Source organism: Vulpes vulpes, chromosome 6 (genome assembly GCF_048418805.1).
Source record: "Vulpes vulpes isolate BD-2025 chromosome 6, VulVul3, whole genome shotgun sequence".
Taxonomy (NCBI): Eukaryota; Metazoa; Chordata; class Mammalia; order Carnivora; family Canidae; genus Vulpes; species Vulpes vulpes.
The window spans coordinates 19,243,005-19,261,197 of NC_132785.1; positions in this window are offsets into that span (position 1 = coordinate 19,243,005).

Consider the following 18,193-nt stretch of genomic DNA (forward strand, 5'->3'; position numbering starts at 1 on the left):
GCTTTATTATCTATATTTTCATTATTGACTTTTCAGTGGGGGTGAAGTGGTATCTCATCATTGTTTTGATTTGCATTTTGCTGTTGACTAATGATGTTGAGTGTATTGACATGTGCCAATTAGTCATTATAGGTCTTTTTTGGAGATATGTTTATTCAAATTATGTGTCTAACTTTGAAATTATATTGTGTTTTTATTATAGAGTTATAAGGTGGGTTTTTTTGTTTGTTTGTTTGTTTGTTTGTTTGTTTTTTGAGAGAGAGGGATCAAGAAACACCAGCAGGAGAGGGCAAGGAGGAGAAAGAATCTCCAGAGACTCTCCACTGAGCATGGAGCCAGATCTCACAACCCTAAGATCATTCATTACCTGAGCCAAAATCAAGAGATGGATACTCAACTGACTGAGCCACCCAAGCACCCCAAGAGTTCTTAATGTATTCTGGATACAAGTCCCTTATCAGATATATAATTTGAAAATATTTTCTTACATTTTATGGGTTACGTTTTCATTTTTAATAGTGTCCTATGAGGTTCAGTATGTTTTAATTTTAATTAAGTCCAACTAATTCGTCTTTTTTATCACTTGTACATTTCAAGTTGGAGCTAGAATATTGTTTAACACATGATCACTGGCATTGACTCTGTTTTTTGTTTTCCTAAGATGTTTATGGATTAACAAAATATCATGTATTTATACAATGGAATATTATTGGGCAATAAAAAAGAAATAAAATACTGATATATTCTACAATGTAGATGAACTTTGAAAAATATGCTGAATGAAAGAAGCTAGATATAAAAGGCCACATATTGAATAATTTCATTTATATGACATGATCAGAATAGGAAATCTAAAGAGATAAAAAGTATATTAGTGGTTTCTAATTAGTGGAGGAGGGGTGAGGATGGGGAATGACTTAAAGAGTTCAAGGTTTCTTTTGGAGAAAATCAGAATTTTCTAAAATTATTATGGTCATGGCTGAACAACTCTGTAAATGTGCTTAAAAACCATCGAAAGATACACTTTAAGTAAGTGGACTTTCTGTTATGTAAATGATACATGAAGGGGTTTATAAACATTTTGCTTGGTAAAAGTTCAAAATTTTCTAGTTGTAAAAGTTAAGTTCTTATAAAACATAAGAGGGGCACCTAGATGGCTCAGTTGGTTAAGCGTCAGCCTTCTCTTCAAGTTGTGATCTCAGAGTCCCGGGATCCAGCCCTATATCGGGCTCCCTGCTGAGTATGGAGTCTGCTTCTCCCTCTCCCTCTGCCACTCCCCACCACTCATGTGCACTCTCTCTCTCTGTCTGTCTCTGCTTTCTCTCTCTCTCTCAAATAAATAAAATCTTTTTTAAAAAAATAAAATGAAACATACAAATTCAGGGAAACAGAATTTCCAAAATCCAATCAGATTTTTATCATTTGGTATCTTTTATCACCTCAGTTTATAAACATAATGACAAAGGTAATAAGTTTAAACATGATTGTCTTTAACTTGGGAGAATATTCCAAAGCACATGTATTCATTTTTCCCCAACAAAGTGAGTATTACAGCTGCAAGCCTGTTCATACTACCAATCTTGGTAGGAGAAACTTAATTCAGAGTGAATGAGTAATTTCTAAACTGGGTAAGAGGGACAGAAACTACCTTTTTTTTTTCTTTGTGCAAATTAGATTTGCACAAAGTTTTGAAGTATCTGCTTGAGAATAGAAGGATTGGGGATCCCTGGGTAGCTCAACGGTTTAGCGCCTACCTTTGGCCTGGGGCATGATCCTGGAGTCACGGGATCCATTCCCACATCGGGCTCCTTGCATGGAGCCTGCTTCTCCCTCTGCCTGTGTCTCTGCCTCTCTGTCTTTGTGTCTCTCATGAATAAATAAATAAAATCTTAAAAAAAAAGAAAATAGAAGGATTTGTGGAGACAAATTGGCAAATGAGAGGCTCTTTAGGGTGTGATATATGAGAAAATTGGGGGAAAAAAAGAAGTGCAGCTATTCAGGAGGATTGCTGTGGTTATGAATTAGATGTTTTTAATGTTCTTTGACATATGTGAGTTAAGAATGGAATTCTTTTTTAATTATCCTTGCATGGTGAACTGCTCAGATTCTGAGCTCTGATGTTTGTCAATGCATTTTCTTTAAACAGTTAGGTATCCAGCAGATTACCAAGGAGGTGAAGAATAAACATTAATATCTTGTATTTCATAAAGCTCTAAAAATTCAAGCATCATCTCCTATGTTAGCTAACCCTGGTTTCATCTTCCGAGTTTGTCTGCAAAAACAAGAAAGGTTCATTCAGACAACATTTAAATTCTTCTCTACTAACTTTCCACAAAGTTTTTTGGAGAATTAATCAACTGCAGTAGCTCTTGAATAAAATGCTCACAATATAATATTTTAAGCCACAGCTAGCCATTAACACTCTGAAAGATGAACTGCACACATGTTTCATGAAGATTTATATGAAGGGCTGATCTGAAAAATAAGAGATGCTGATAGAGAATTCACCTGGCTTCCAAATGAGGCAATACTTCCCTTGAATTTATTTATTACCAATGTATTTCAATTGTGAGAGATGGTATTAGAACTTGGAACCCACAAGCATCTGGATAGAAATATGAAGATGGCTTGACCTTGCAGATGATGAGTTATTCGCCATTGCTCTTGGGTATTATTCCATCTGCTGTGGGTAAACAGCATGATATTGCCAACAGGGGGAGCTACAGACAGAAGACAAATGAAGCCGATTTTGTTTAGGGCTGTAATTTAGCTGAACTGACAATATATTATACCTTAATGGCCCCTCAGAGTGAATTTAATTGATGACCCAACTTAGATATTCTCTTAGAGTATCTTTGTACTGGATTGGATGCAAGCTGGGCGCTTAAGTTTGCTTTCCTGCTGTTAATAGAGTCACTGCCATCTGGAGAAGGTATCAGCTAATATATTACTGGAATTTTTTCCATTGTTGCTGCTTCTGTGAAGAACTCAAAAAGCTGCTGATAAGCCAAGAGAAAAAGACAAAACTAATGCTTTTATCAGTGAGATCTAAAGAGGTTTAGTAAATAGACAAAGATCACTAACACTTTAAATGTGTTTTTCGTTTAATTTTCAGTCAGGTTAAGTGAAAATAAAGTTTGTATTGGATAACAAAATTAATGTTTTTAGTATTGGAAGGGCCTGTTACTCATGTGTCATGTTATTCATTTCACGTACACAAACACTAAATAATAATTCAGAAAAGAAAATAATTTATAATAAGGAAAGTAGAACTGAGCAATCTCGCTTGATAGCATAACTTTAAAAACTAATGGCAGATAAAAAGAATTATTCTTATAATTAAGAGTGTCCATAAAATCAGCAGTCATTCTTAAATATCAGAATCCTAATTATGAGAATCTTGTCTCAGATACAATAGGGAGTGGAAGCAAAAGTTAGGCCTAGTCAGTTTTATCTATTTATAGAGAGTTTGGGCATTTCATATGGTGACAGTATACAACAATACTAATTTAAAATGTGGTGCAACTTCCCATGTCAGGTTTACTACCAGACCTCATGTCTTTTTCTGATGTGACATTCATTCACTTTTTATTCACTAAGAGTTTATTAAGCATATTCTGTGTGTCAAGTATTAGGTTATGTGCAAGAAACATAATGACTCAGAAATGTCCTCTGCCTTCGAAGTGCATATGTAGCCTAGTAAGAAGAGACAGTTGTTTAAATATATGACTGCAATAAGATTATAGATGCTAAGTTAGAAATATGCATAATATGTACGGGACATAAAGGAAGCAATTGTAGTGCTTATCTGTTGATTGTGATCTGTCTAGAACCTATACTATAAAAAGTCATATTAGGCACACACCCCTTTGAGGTTCTGTGATTCCTGTTTAGAACACAAAAAGGTTACAGCCTATACGAGCTCACATATTAATGTAATCACAGTATCTTAGCACATTTCCAAGTCCTTGCTGATCATCTTTTTTTGGGATAGTGTCTAATGTCCGAAAGTCAACATATACCAAACTAAATTTGTCTTCTTTCCTGACTATTGTCATATACTTGTGACCCATTGTTTTTCTACTCTAGAGCACAAAGACTCAGAGTTATTTTTCTTCTTCTCATTTATTCATCATGTGAACCTGTTGCAGGCTCTTCTATCTCCGTGATCACTCCACAGCTCAGGTCCTTTTGTCATACTGCCTAAACTTATCAACATCTCTAGTGTTTTTCTTTAGCCATTACAATTTATATTAAAATGCCTTCTTAATGAATTATGAGAAGCATGGCTCTGAACTCACTATTATCCTCTTCCGGTCTCAAATAATGTTAATGATTTCCCTATGCATTTAGAAAAAACAAAAACTCCCGGCCTGCTATTTAAGGTTCTCCATGCTCATTCCCCATATCTAGCCTCCTTTCCTAGTGTCTCATTATTTCCTGGTATTTTTCAATATCCCATTTAAAGGGAATTACATGGTATTTCCTCTTATCTATCCTGCAATTTCCTAATTCTCTTTTTTTCTCTTGTCATTCATTCTGCAGTGTATTTCTCCATGCAGAAATCTCATTTCTCCTTGTTAGATCAGAAATTTGCTATTTGCATCTATGAAACTTTCCTCATTGGCTGATAGCTTTCTTTCTTAGTTCACAAGATTTGGGGAGCACCTATAACACAAAAGTGATTATTTGAGGTTTCTGTGGATTATGGTATAATCCAAAAAGCATTAGGTTTAGAGTTAGATCTTGAGTTTCAGCTGATATGAACCTGTCACTGTTACTATTGCTTCTGTGACTTTAGCTAAATCCTATGTTGTCAGTCTTAGTCACCGCAGATGTCAGAATAGCTGTGAATAGTAGTGATTATACTATCATTAATATTTAATAATAAAATAATTGTTAACACAAATTGGAACAAGTTAAATGAAAATAGGAGACAGTTAAACCCTAGGTTTTAATCTTTGGTTCTTATCTTCTGTATGAAAAGATGATTCTTTTAGGATTCATTTTCTCTTACCAATAGGTCTACATAAGTTACTTTAGCTTTACGGCAAGAGTAAAGGTAAATGTGAATATCTGGCCTTTATATTTAATAGATACTGAGAGATATCTGTTTATTGGATAAATGACTGAATGAATAAATGAACTTTAGTAAATGATACTGCATCTCTCCTAGATAACATTAGGTTGTATATAAGTCAGTTAACTACATATGTAACAAATTCTTTTATTCAACCTGAGCTGAAACCAAGAGTTGGATGCTTAACTGACTGAGCCACCCAGTCGCCTCATGATAAATTCTTTTACGAAGAATATATAATTTGGCAGTTAATAGGATGCTCAAAATCATCACTGACGAGTTTTAATTTTTTTCAAAAAGAGAAAGAAAACTTTGGCTATGTTGGGAAGACCAAAATTAGTTTTATGATCTCAAACACCTCTCATAAGTAAGATGAAATATACTGATTGAGAAAGACATGCTTGAAAAGGAAACACAGCAAAATCACAGAGAGATATGAGGCTATTTTTTTTTAAAGGCCATAGATGGGAGTGCCTGGCTGGCCCAATCAGTAGAGCATGCAACTCTCAATCTCAGGGTCATGAGTTCAAGCCCCATACTGAGGTAGAGTTTACTTAAAAAACAAACAAACAAGATCATAGGTAACTGCTTCAAAAAACATTTGTTGAGTTCCCACTATGACCTAGACAATACAGTAAAAGTCAGCTTTACAACTTAAATTGATGGGTGCTTAAATTATTTTACTTCTCTGTTGATCTGTCTGCATAAACTCCAAAAACAAAAACAAACAGAAATAAAACCTAACTCAAACAACTGTTATATCCTTTTTGTCATTTCTTCAGTTTTCAACTCACTGTGCCAAAAGGATTATAAGAAATATGAAATATCATGGCATACCAAAATATTGTTCCCACACCAGGTGGGAACCAGGAGACTACATTTTCACAGAGAGAGACCTTTAAGTGATAATAAAATGGAAGACATAGTTCCTCTCTTTAAAGAGAAAAAAGAATCTAACAGTGATTAAACTTCTCAAATAATTTGCAGATACATCTATAGATTATTATTTTTTATTTTTTCAAGTGGAGTCACTTCCTTCAGAAAGTTATCCACAGCTGAAGCTGAAGAACTTTTGTCTAAATTCTTACCTCAGTCCTGTTTGAAATGAGGACGACTTTGAAAGCAGAGGAATCCTCTGCATGAATGTCAAAATAATGCTTTGATTGAATATGCCTCCTGGCACCCATCTAATACGTACTCACTCAACTAACTTCAGAAGAGTAGGGATTGCATTGAGTCCCTCCTAACTCTACTAATCTTCAATACCTATTTCATAGAATTAGAGAATTTAGAACCTAAACGAAGCTTCCTCATTTCAACCCTATCAATTTACAGATACACAAACTAAGGTAGACTGGGAGACCTGCTCGAGGTTAAATAGCTTTCTATTAAAAGCAGAGTGAAAACTAGAATTCTCTGGCTATTTCTCTTTAATTTTTGAATAAATATATAGTCGTCTTTTTAGTCCTGTCTGCTAACACCATGTAATAATCTTCCCGGACTTTTGTACATAAAAATCATAAGATACAAGTTACCCATCATAAAACTATAAAATAATTCCATAACTCTAAATGCATCTATAAATCGTATTTTGAGTTCGATCATATACTATAGTAATAGACATAAATATAGATTTTTCCTAGAATATATTGTATTAAAAAATAACAGATACTTAAAATGAGCCAAATTTTAATCTAGATGGGAAACATTTTTCTATATTCCTTGAGATTTCTCTGTTCCTTTAAAATTATGACACATGAAAATGTTAGAACCATTTGGCAATAATTGCTGAAGATAGCCTATAACACATACTCTTATTTTTTTCTTTTGTTTTGTCATATTTCTGTATTATGGTGAAATTCATTTGGGATGGAAAAAAATCATGCACAGAATAGAAATGTAAGATCAGCTGTAAGTATGTTAGCAAGATTTCAGTTAAAACAACTTTTGTTTGGCATCTGTTTTTTTTATTTTTTTTAAGATTTTATTTATTTATTCATGAGAGACACAGAGAGAGAGAAAGGCAGAGACACAGGCAGAGGGAGAAACAGGCTCCATGCAAGGAGCCCGACGTGGGACTTGATCCCAGGTCTCCAGGATCAGGCCCCGGGGCTGAAGGTGGCACTAAACTGCTGAGCCACCTGGTTGCCCTTGTTTGGCATTTAAAAACAACAACAACAAACCTTCAATGAGTTAGTATCTCTGAGATCTGTTTTTTGGGATACAGTTTTAAAATATTAATTTTTTTTTACTATTCTAAATTTAAATACCTTCTATAGCATTATAAAATCAGATACATTAAGGAAAATAGACTTTAAAAAGTCTAATAATATTCATTAGACACAAACTGAGCAATGGCAAACTTGAACTTTCTACTTTATTTTTTTTTTAAGATTTTATTTATGTATTCACGAGAGACAAACACAGAGAGGCAGAAACATAGGCAGGGGGAGAAGTAGGCTCCTTGCAGGGAACCTGATGTGAGACTTGATCCCAGGACTCTGGGATCACATCCTGAGTTGAAGGCAGACACTCAGCTGCTGAGCCACCCAGGCGTCCCTAACTTTCAACTTTAAAAGTCAGTTTATTAAAAAAAATTGAAAATAACATTTGTTGTTTCCTGCCTTGTGAAAATAAAAAATAAAAGTCAGTTTATTTTCCTTCTGATAAGACATAATTTTAAAAAATTATGAAGGAAACACTAAGAAAAAATATAAAAGCATGATTACTTCTATTTTAGCATGGTTTATTAAATATGAGGATAATTAAGAATGATTAAGTCCTATGAAAATGAATGTGAATAATTTTATCAGTGAACAAAAAACATTCACAGTACATCTGGGGTCAGTTTCTAGATATAAAAAAGTATATTAATAAAACATAACTGTATTATGTATGTATATACTTTTAATAAGGATATTTTAATGTTTCTTCCTTTAGATATTTATGAAAATAATAAAGGAAAAGAATCAAGTCATACTATTACCTCAAACATAAAGAAAAAGGAATTAAAGAGAAGAAGTACAAATTTTTATTCATGAGCTATAACTTCACTATTTCTGGGCTTACCCTACAGACTACATGGGCTATATACACCAGTCATGGCAGCCTCCTATTCACTAGCTAATGAAATTATTCTAGACCTTTCCATTTATAATTTCCATAGAGATTGTTCCTAATGTTTTAAGGACCTTTTAGTTTTATATTTTGAACTACTTTATTTATCTTGCTCCATTTTTAATTAAGAGATTAAGCTCTGGACAAATCTGAAAATCCCATAGAAAATAGCTACTTTTAATGGAACTTTCTTGTAAGAATAGAAGTTAGATCAAATAGTGACAGAGCATCATATTCAGGGGATTGCAAATTGTATTTCACAGTCCTTGGACTCCTTTATTCAATGAGTAAAACTGATAAAAATCATTTTCTGAAGTACGTGGGACACTTGGCACTACATGGTTTGAAAACCATTGATTTAATTTAATCCAGTGGAACAGTGCTTCATAAATGGTATGTGGTGAAGTACTAAGTTTTTGTTTTAGCTTTATTTTCTTTGCTTCTCCTGTTTTTGCAAAATAAAATAAAAATGAACAAATATAAAAATTCAATGAAAACAAAGATATAAAAATTAAGTCTTCAATGTTCTAAATATTAGATTTAATAAATCTTACATAATATTTAAATCAATAAATCAGAAAAATATCACAGAATGAAAAAGGAAAATATTGTTTTTAAGGTTTTTTTTTAAGATTATTTATTTGAAAGAGAGAGAGAGAGAGCACTGAGCAAGGGGAAGACCAGAAGGAGAAGCAGTCTTCCTGCTGAGCAGAGACCCCAATGTGGAGCTTCATCTTAGGACCCTAAAGATCATGACCTGCGCTGAAGGCAGGCACATAACCAACTGAGCCCCCCAGGTGCCCCAGAAAATATATATATTTTTTAATTTTATGTGTAGATTATTGAAGGCATCCTGGTAGATGTATAATTTAGAAAACTGTTATTACATACATAACATTTTGTTGCTTGGAGTGAAATAAGGATTCTGAGTGTGAATATCTATACATTTACATTGAACAAACATACCCCCAGTTTCTTTACCTATCTTGTTAGTTTAGTGACAAACTCTGGACTGCAGAACATGTTTGGAGTAGCCCCAATCCAAAAGACAGTTATTTGTTGGTATCCAGCATCTATACTCTCTCCCCAGTTTCCCCTGAGACTTCCTTTGGAGAACAAGCATTCTCTCATATTAAAGTCAACTTATAGTTTGGGTAGAATTGGCTCCTTGTCTAAACGTTTATTTGGCCTAAATAAAGCAGTGCAATTCCATCTCCTATACATCAGTGTTGGTTCAAGCTTATGTGCTTGACTAATTGGCCCAATCAAAATAAAACTCAGAATCTTTTTTTTTTTAATTTTGTAATAGTTAAGGGATAAATACTCTGTTAGCATGAATACAAAAATGTGGCCCTAGAAGGTATAGCGCTAGAAAGAGAAGTGGCCTTAGAATGGAACTGTGAATGCAAAAGGCAGAGAAGGGAGCTAGAAAGGCATTGGGTCACCAGTATAATTCACCATCATTAAAAATGCATGATAAGGAAACAGCAGTCTTTGGCAAAAGTACATAAAAGGTAGATAGTACATACATTCGTGTGGCTGTCTAGAACATGGAATAGGAAGGAGAATGGAAATGAAAAAATGGGCTAAATGGGAACAATTATTAGATGGGACTTAAACACGGAAACAAATGTGATGAACTGATATCTTCAGGGCCTACTGTCATGTATAACTCTACCTATGCCTATATCCACATCTTTATCCATGTATACGACTCTTTAAAAAGTTGTATTCTTGTTGACATTGGTGAGCAACTGGGTCAAACCAACTTTGAAACATCCTGGTTGTGGAAAATACAAGGAGTCTGCAAATAGCATAACCTGTCTGCTACTGTTGTGTACTTAAGTTCATTTTATAACTCCAAGGGAAAAACTTAAATTTCACTTCTACAGTTGGTATTCACTTATATTCACCACACATTTATTAAGTTGTTCTTCATTCCCCCCAATTTTTTAAATTTATGATCATTGTATTTCTTCCAGAAATATAGCTTTTAAAATATTCTTTAAGAGGTCTATGGACGGCAAAATTTCTCCACTTTTCTGAAAGTAAATTTGTTGTTGCTCTATTATGAAATATAATTAAGTTCTAAATGGAAAGTCATGTTTTCTCATAAAATTAATATATGTATGTTATATATAATATATATGTGTGTATTATCCCACTGAGAAAAAAACAGCAGTAAACATTTTATTGGAAGACACTGTATCATCTTTCTTCCCTACCCCTTCACCCCTACCCTCTGCTACTTGTTTGTCTCTAGATTTCCTCTTTTTCTTCTTGGATATGTGGTTTTATTCTCATGTGCTAGGGGTGGATTTATTCTCATTCATCCTTCACAAGTTTGGTTGGATCTATGGATCAGAATCTCAGGTTTTGAAAAAATTTCAAATCTTACTTCTTTAAATGTCTTTCTGATGAAATTTTTCTTTTTTTTTAAGATTTATTTATTTGAAAGAGAGAGAGCTTAGGGGGAGGGGCAGAGGGAGACAGAGGGAGAATCTTCAGCAGACTCTGCACTGAGCATGGAGCCCAACATGGGGCTCGGTCTCATGACCCTTAGACCATGACTTGAGCTGAAACCAAGTTCCAGTCTTAAACGACTGCACCATCCAGGTGACCCAAGATGACTTTTTTTTGCTTTTGCTTTTTCTATAGCTTTCTGATTAGATATACTAATAATATAGCCATTGTCTTCCCAGTTCTGTAAATTGAGCATAGGGAGGTGCTTTTTCCTTTCAAACAGGTACTTTGGGTAAGTACTGGCTTCAGTCTTCAATGTTTCACAAACTACCACAAAATGTACACTATGCAGAGGTTAAAACAAAGTGAAATCTTGAACATAGATAATCTATTGAACTGGACAAACAAATTTCAGTTTTCATAGATTCAAATTTTGTAAAGGTGACATTTGGAGATGTGGTCAGAGTACCAGGTAACCATAATGCTAGAAATGAAAATTCCTCTTTTTCTCATTTAAGACACTTAAAATGACATGTAATTATTTAAATGTATATGTTCACACATGTTTTTGAAAGAGAAATGTGATGTGTGCTATTTCAAAGTAAACTCATTTTGGTTTACATTCTCTATGAGTCTGAGTGAGTCTCTTAGAGACTGTATATGGCCAGCTGCCTGCTTACTACTTTCATTTAAATCTAGCTCTAAGTCATTTCCCTTTATATGTGGATATGTACACACATACAAACACACATACATACACTATGTCCCTTGAAGAGGTTTAAAAATTTACTTTTTAGTAAAATTTATAATGCTGCCAATAAGAATGAACATGTCAAGGAAAGCAATAGTTCTTAGCATAAAATGAAATTGGATGCAATATTAAAAGTTGCTATAGCTTAGATCAATGACATTAAAATGTTTTTGAGGGGATCCTTGGGTGGCTCAGGGGTTAAGCGCCTGCCTTCCACCTGGGTGGTGATCCTGGAGATCCCGGGATCGAGTCCCATGTCGGGCTTCCTGTGTGGCGTCTGCTTCTCCCTCTGCCTGTGTCTCTGCCTCTCTCTCTCCATGTCTCTCATGAATAAATGAATGGAATCTTTAAAAAAAATAAATAAAATGTTGTTGAGGTGATAGAGAAGTACAAAATTTTAGGGAGAGAGAAAATGGTGGTAAGCAAAATGAGCATTTTCCATAATATGTATGTTTACTCCTTGCTTTACTTTTTAGAATCTAAAGCAAACTTGGAAAAAGAGAATGGAGTTTGAAAATGAGAAAGAGACATGGATGCATTAAAAAATCTTATTTATGACATTTTCTGTTTTGTAGAAGTTTAAAATTACTGAGGTATTTATTCTATTTTAAAATATGAGGTGAATTTATACTATAACAAAAATAGTTTAATTCCACAAATGACTGTTTGCCTCTGTGAATAGTAGACATATGACCTCTTACTAAAAATAGGGTGAATAATCTTTTATCTTACTTTGGTAGGTATGTGTGTGTGCACATATGGTTTTGCACATTTATGTTTTTGGTTGTTTTCTTGGGTTAAAGCGAATACACATATAAATAGGCTTTATATAACTACTTATCCTAATGTAGGTTGTAATAATTATAAGTAGATGAGATTTTAAACTAAAACTAAAACTTACCCACCTATCATAGTTAATACCAAATTTGTTGATGCAACAATACAGTTCTCCTTACACAATCATATTCTTTGGGGGTTTGAGGATTAAAGTTACCTTCTCTGAGTCTATTTTAAAAATATATGGCTTTAGCAAATTAAATCCAGGATCCTCTACTGTCAGTTTAACATATAGCTCACATTGTCTCACAATGTGAAGTTTGCTCATCCAAAGCAGAATGTGATGTAGAGAATGATGAGTTTTTAGATTATTTGTTGACAGAAATGTGACATGCTGGAAATGAATCTGCTTTATGTAGCCAATAGTATTCAACTGATGTTCAATGAAATTTAGGCTATCAGAAAAGATAACTGAAGTCATTAGTAAATGAATTGAACTTGACAGTTTCATATATACACTGCTCTAACTGTATCTAGATAGAGATGGCTTTAGCAGATAAAAGTTATTCTTTTAAAACTTGAACATATCCTTCTTTCTCAAGTGTGGATAGCCAGAATATAAATTGTTGTGCTGTGACTAATATGTAAAATGAATGCAATAGAGCTACATAAAAACTGCATAAGAAAATTATTCAAAAAGATAATCTAGGGATCCCTGGGTGGTTCAGCAACTTAACGCCTGCCTTTGGCCCAGGGCTTGATCCTGGAGACCCAGGATCGAGTCCCGCATCGGGCTCCCTGCATGGAGCCTGCTTCTCCCTCTGCCTGTGTCTCTGCCTCTTTCTCTCTCTCTCTCTCTCTCTCTCTGTGTATGTGTGTGTGTGTCTCATGAATAAATAAAATCTTTAAAACAAAAAAGCAAAAAAAAAAAAAAAAACAAAAAACAAAAAAGATAACCTACTCTTTGGTTCTATGAAGCCCTCAGTCATTATATACATTGTCTAATATTTATCATATCCCAAAGTGTATGAATAAAGTCAAGAAATTATCTTTTCATCCCTTGATTTAAAAAGAACAATGGAAATAAAACTTACTTCATCATCTATGTGTTAATGATTCAACTTTAAAATTCATGATTCCATCATTGAATTTTTCAGGACGAGTATTTCTTTTTCATCATTCTCCACAACTTCTTTATATATATTGAAGATATAATTTAGATAATTGCCTTTGGTTAATGTATATTATTACCATTAAAACCATCCTTTTTTATCTTTGTTGAAGAAACTGATTTATGGGAAGTAGGAATGTTTGGACTAATGAAAAGTGGCAAAGAAATTTTTAGAAAATATTGGTTAGTTTGTGCCCTATTGCCCTATTATTTCAATATAGATATTGCACTGAATTTAAGGAATTTTGTAAGTCATAATTCATTAAAATTAAGAATCCCAGCAAAATATACATTTTCCCAAACTTTGTGATTTAGATTGAACTACTATAAAAAACTAGGGAGATGATTATTTCCATTTACTTGAGTATGGCTAAAATACACTCTAGTTGCATACTGCTTTGAAATGAAAACGCATTTTAAAATATAAAATGTGATTTGGCAGGTGAGATATAGGCTCTAGAGGCAGAAGGTTTAGATTAGTGATAGATTTTGAGCCTATTTTGGGGACATTTACCATCCGCCATATAACTTAGGGCGTCTGGTCTTATACATAGTACTATCCTCCATGGAACGACACAGCTGTAGAAAGAAAATACAATGAAAACAAGGAAGATTGATCAAGCAGCTCTGATTGAGGAAAGAGACTGTGAAATTCAGGCCAGTGAGCAAGGCTCAGCAGAAAAATCAATCAATCAATCAATCAATCAATCAACCAACCATAAACTTTCCACATTGACCACGTTTTTGAGCACCATTAGAAAAGCAAAGAAAGATGTCCATCAGAAAGATTGCACAATATAGCAGAAGAGAAGAAAGAAAATAGACCCTCAGATGTGCAGAAATGGCTTTATTTAGATAATAACTCAATTTTTGGCTTCACCTACTGACTACCTATAGATTCTTCAAATTTGGTAGAAAATGTAAATACTTTAGGAGTCAGGAGCTACAGATCCTATCCTCAGCCCAGTTTTAGTAACAAAAGCTATACACAGTATTATATAGCAACAATAGCAAGCCATAACTCATTGGATCAATATAAAATAAAATGACTGTAAGGTTTTTTAGTTTTTTTTCCTTTGTATGTTTAGTATGACATTAACAAAACAGTTAAATACACACATACACCCTATCCTACTTAATTTTACACTTAATAGTTACAGCTTATAATTATAAAGGATGGCGTGGCTAGGACTGTCAAATGTCCTCTTCTCCCTAGGGAAAGGTGAAATGCAACATTATGCAAATTTAGTTCACAGTGGCTTCTTGGTGATTTTTTATTTTTTTAACTCTTGGCCCTTTATACCACTATCTTCTTTGACATGTGGTTCTTCATGCAGAAATGCCCTTCTTTTCTAAATTTTTGGAATATCTTGGACATTGGCATTGTTTTGATTAATGATCTCATTGCTATTCATTCTAGTTAGATCTTGCTGAACAAAAATGTCCTTTTCTTAACTTCAGCAATGACTTTTTATTCTTAAGGTTACCACTAAGGAACTCAAATGTTACCCTGTGCAAGTTCTCAGACACCTTTATAAAGCAGAGCTTCAGAACTCTGGTCTTCTAATCAGCAAGTCCTTTCCTTTTTGTTCAATAAGAACATTTGCTATTATGTATCCAAAATTTAGAAAGAATCTTACTATATTTATTTAGATTAATCTACACAATAAAGTTGGTCTTCTGAATTTAACATTGTAATCATCATACAGTGAACACACTATTATTCACAGCATCTCAAATTCATACACCATTCATGTGTTTGTTTTTGTTCATTGTTCCTATAATGCCCTTCTATCTTCAATCATTATATTTAAAAAGAGAGCTCCAAATGTATTAAGTATTTTATATGCATTACCGTTAAACATATTTGATATTCTTGTTTGGGTGAGACCAAGGTAAATTGGAAAAAGTTTGTTTAACCTCTCCATGAAAAGAATTTACTGAGCTTATTCAAAAAGAAGAGAACATGAAAATGTGTTTTCATTGAGATGTGCATATCTACTTCCCTATAACCTGATAGGAAACATTCAGATTTGAATTGCATTTTATGTTTGTAGGTCAAACAAAAGGTGGCTTTTATATTACTTATTTTCCAGGTCTTGTATGTATTCACATCATTAATTATTAATTATTCACAAATGAAATAAAATTTGCTTGATAATTGTCAAGGCTTTATTCTGAGGTTGCACCGGACAAGGGCATGTCAATTCACTTATTTTGTCTGTCTACATCCTCTATATATATTGCTGCAGTCAAATTGCTCAAGAAATCATCGCATCGATTGTTAAGGTGGCCAAATGAACTGCAGTATTTTCTAGCCAATGAATTTTTCATAGAACTGTTACAATACAGGATCTAAAGGCAATTTAAATATAAACAAATCTCTTGATATTAATTCAACTACAATCTGTCAATTATCTTCATATTTGCTTATGTGAATATATTTTCTAATATAATACAGCTTCTATGAAACTATGCTATTTATTTTCATACTTTATTTTAAATGTAAAATATTAACTTTCATGTAAGCAATCACTGGTACAGAGAGAACATTGGGAAACATATTGGAAATTAACATAATTATATCAAGAGTTCCCTAGTGGTCAAGAGCATTAGTACTCAAATTGCATTATGAATATGCAAATCCAATATTTTTGATTTAGGTCATTTGTCACTGGTATCAGAAATTACAAGTCACTGCTGGGCTGTCTAAGCTGAAAGAGCTTCAGATGACTGGTGATTTAATTCAAAAGAACCTTCTGGTTCATCAACAATCTATCTGAACTATGTAAGATCCACTGATAGGCAAATTTATTCCATATTCTCATTTTATTTAAACACTAATGTACATTCCCTTTTCCTATTCGTTTTTCATATTTTGGAGTGATGGAAAGGCATTGAATGAAAAAGCAGTTCTTCTGAAACTGGTGTGATCAAAAGCAATTATATTTGGGTAAAATATGAATTCAGAATCAAACTTACATTGTGTTTGCTCACCTAGCTACTGCTTATTCCTCTGTAGTGGAAGGATCATTACTTTTAAATTGTGAGTTCAGATCATTAATCTATTAATTTTTAACTGTGAGTTCAGATATTCAACTTGCAACTGGATTTATATAGCATGCAAACACTTGTATAAGACATAAAATTTGAACAGGTCATAATTGCAAAAGTGTTGCTAGATACTTATCACACACAATGACAAATAGGTGCAATTCAGTGAATTGGATATTAGAATGTTATTTTGCTACATTCTTTAGCCACTCCAGTACAGACAAGACCAATATTCCTCGCATACTAAATATTGTTCTGACTTGGGTCTTTCCAACCAAATATAGATAGGTAAGAGAAAGGAATTAAATTAATAAATGATAAATAATTTTCAAAATGAGTAAAAAAGAAAAAAACAACATTGGCTGTAAAAGGAGCCTCACTTCAGGAACTTACTTATTTCATAATTTTGTAATATTAAATGACTTCTCTAAGATTTATTTATAGGATAATTATGAGAATTAAATGATATCTATATTAAGCATTTAGCATCATAATTGGTATATAAAAGATACCACGAAACATTCAGAAAATAAATTTATTATTATATAAAACTGTATATTCCTTAGAATAAGTAGTGCCTAGTGTTTTGTAATTACCCTTCCAAACTCATTATCTCTTGATGTCCAAACCAGTCACTCCCACTCTAGACATAATGAATCTCCTTGTTTCCTGGACATTTCAAGCATTCACTTTCCACAGGGCCTTTGCACTTAGTACTCCGTCCCCATGCACAGCTCACTTCCTCTCTTCTTTCAGATTTTTGCTCAAATCACACTCTTGCAAAAAGGTGTCCTCCTGGCTACCCTTTATACCCTAGTTACAATGCTTAAGGACTCTATAAAATAGCAATGTGATTACACCTGGCACTTCACAATCCCCCTTACCTTACTTTTTTTTCTTTTTAGCAATTTCCACTATTTACCTTATAATTCATTCATTCATTTGTTATCTTCTTTCCTCATTTTTCATTCCAAATAAATATAAAAACTCCATGAGATTAAGAAAATTGTTTCCTTCAGAGCATTTTATCTCGTACCTCCAACAGTGCTGGCCAAAATCTCTATTATTTTTAAATGAAGGAACAAGGAATTAATGTACTTTTAGTTTATATATATTGAACATAGTTTAATATACTATTTAACAGTATCATCTAGTCTAGTCTATATCTCTTAATCCAGAACAATGCAAATCTAGATTCTTCTGTCTCAGGGGTAGATTTTCACGTTTCCATCAATTAATTATTTTTAAGTTAGGGCTTAATTATAATTTTCTTTTTATTTAATAGATAGAAGATGTGTCTCTGGGCTTTTAGCCTGACAACAAATACCTCATCTCTTGCCCCATTTCTGGGTAATAATAGTTATTGATCTGTAGTCTCCATCTGGAATAAAAAACTAAAGGTAACTTCTCAGAAAAAAAAAAAAAAGATCGTTAAAGTATGACACACTCAATTCACCCAGTATTTATCAGGTACCTACTGTGTTTGCTATAATTCTGCTAAGAGCAACAGAGAAGGTCAAGATAAGAACAAATACTATTGCCTGAATTTATTTAATATTTTAGGGAATATAAAGGCACATAATAGCCATATAAAAGATCTTATTCACGAGTTAACTATTTCTCCTCTCTTTTCCTAATGTTTTGCTTATTTGCTAAATATATTCACAGAGAAAACACATTGGGGAATCTCAGTTAAATATAAATCTCAGCTTTTCAGCAGAACCACTTTCCTGGGGCTGTTTGTAGTTTCCAGGGCATAAAAGTCAGCACTACATTAAAA